This window comes from Gracilinanus agilis, chromosome 1 (assembly GCF_016433145.1).
Source record: "Gracilinanus agilis isolate LMUSP501 chromosome 1, AgileGrace, whole genome shotgun sequence".
In the NCBI taxonomy this organism is placed as follows: Eukaryota; Metazoa; Chordata; class Mammalia; order Didelphimorphia; family Didelphidae; genus Gracilinanus; species Gracilinanus agilis.
In genome coordinates this window covers 761641907-761644406 of record NC_058130.1, presented here as the reverse complement: position 1 = coordinate 761644406, position 2500 = coordinate 761641907, and positions in this window count along the sequence as shown.

Below are 2500 nucleotides of genomic sequence, written 5' to 3'. Positions count from 1 at the left end.
AGTGGTTTTCCATTTCCTTCTCCAACTCATTTGACAGATGAAGAAACTGAGGGGAAAAGGTAAGTGACTCACCCAGGGTCACACAGCTAGTTTTCCATTTCCTTCTCTAGTTCATTTGACAGATGAAGAAACTGAGGGGAAAAGGGTTAAGTGACTCACCCAGGGTCACACAGCTAGTTTTCCATTTCCTTCTCTAGTTCATTTGACAGATGAAGAAACTGAGGGGAATAGGGTAAAGTGACTCACCCAGGGTCACACAGCTAGTTTTCCATTTCCTGCTCTAGTTCATTTGACAGATGAAGAAACTGAGGGGAACAGGGTAAAGTGACTCACCCAGGGTCACACAGCTAGTTTTCCATTTCCTTCTCTAGTTCATTTGACAGATGAAGAAACTGAGGGGAACAGGGTTAAGTGATTTGCTTGGGATCACACAGCTAGTTATGTATCTAAAGATTTGAACTCAGGTCTTCCTGACTCTAAACCTGACACTCTATCCATTGCTGCTTCCTTTCAAAACTTAGCTCAATCCTTGAATTATTCTGTAATGTAAATAATATATGTCTTGTTTCACAACGTGATGAACAGGGAAATAGGCGTTATATGATAATATATGTACAACTTGTATCATATTACCTGCTTTCTTGGGAAGGAAGAAAAGGAAAGAGAAATAGATTTTTTGGATATAGCTAATATGAGAATTTGTTTCTCTTGGATAAGCATATTCGGTACATTTTTATAACAGATCCTATGTATTATATTATTGTCGTATGACTAATTATATTATGTTATAGATAAAAATTTAAATATATGATAACTCTTCCCAAAAAACTCAACTTAAGTATTTCATTTTTTAAATTTAATTTAATTTTGGGGGCAATTGGGTGTCTTAATGGATAGAGAGCCAGGCCTGGAGATGGGAAGTCCTAGGTTCAAAACTGACCTCAGACATGTATAATTAGAAATCTTGTTTCCTTGGACTTCATCTCCCAGCATCCCTTTCCCTTCATCCCCACATTTGCATCTTCACATTGTTTATAAGTTCTGTAACTCTGCCCTTCTCGCTCTCTTTTCCCGCTTGCACGGCTGGGAAAGCTGCCTTTTTACTCTAGCTTTTTATGTTAGTTATTATTAATAAATCTTATTAATTATAATATTTAGAAAATTGGATAATAATTTTGCTTCTCACAGACATTTCCTATCTGGGTGATCCTGGGCAAATCTCTTAACCCCCATTGCCTGGCCCTTACTGCTCTTCTGCCTTGGAACCATTACACAGTATCAATTCTAAGACAGAGGTAAGGGTTTGAAAAAGATCATTTAATTTTTAAATATATTTTATTTTACCATTTGCATGTAAAGACAATTTTCCATATAAGTTTTTTGAAGTTATAAGACCAGAATTGTCTCCCTCCCCCCTCCTGGAGATGGTAAGCAATTTGATCTGAGTTTTACATATATTATCATACAAAACATACTTCTATATGGGTCATTGTTGTAAGAGAATAACCATATAAAACCAAAACCACAAATAAACAGGAGAAAAATCATCTGCTTTCATCTGTATTCTGACTCCCAATAGTTCTTCCTCTGGAGGTGGGCAGTATCCTTTGTCCTAAGTCCCTCAGAATTGTCCTGGATCAAGCATCTCCTTAAGTACAAAGCCTTTCCCCCCTCCTCCTGACACCTGAACTGTCAATGTCTTCTCATGAGGTTTTATACTTATTTTATATGTGAAATCATGTCTTCTTATTATGAAGGTCAGCACTCTTGTTAGACTGTAAGATCTTTGAGGGCAGGGATTGTGCTTTGATTTTATTTTTGTATCCTCACGTTCTAGCACAAGACCTGTCACATACAGGTCACTTAGTTAAAGCTTGTACTGATCCAGGGAGCTTAGAACACTGGCTAATGTAAGAAGACTAGAGACAGAGCAGGGACTTGTGATTTCAGTGGTACAAAAACGCCAGGTTGAAGGACTTCCTCCACCAAGGCAGGTCTATACCTTTTGTAAATTATAGTTTTAGGGTTATAGGATTTGCCCAAGGTTAATGAAGTGACTATATGTCAGAGAAGGACTTGAACTCATCTTCTTGGCTTCAAAATCCAACCTCTGAGCATTATGAATCAGAGTCTCTTATAGACTGTATAGTCTGTAAGAACTTTATATAAAATATTTATATACATATATATGTAAGAACTTTATAAATTGTATTTTTTTTCATTGTATCTTGGATCCAATGGTCATATTAAAAATGAGAGTCCTTGAACAGATGATCAATAAGATCCCCTCTAGCTCTAGGTCTATGACACTTTAGCATTCAAGACATGATCCTTGCCTTCAAGGAGGTTACAATCTGGTTGAAGAAAAAGGACATACCTTTTATAAAAAAAAAAAAAAGAAATGAAGGAAGGAAGAAAGGAAGGAAGGAAGGAAGGAAGGAAGGAAGGAAGGAAGGAAGGAAGGGAGGAAGGGAGGGAGGGAGGGAGGGAGGAAGGAAGG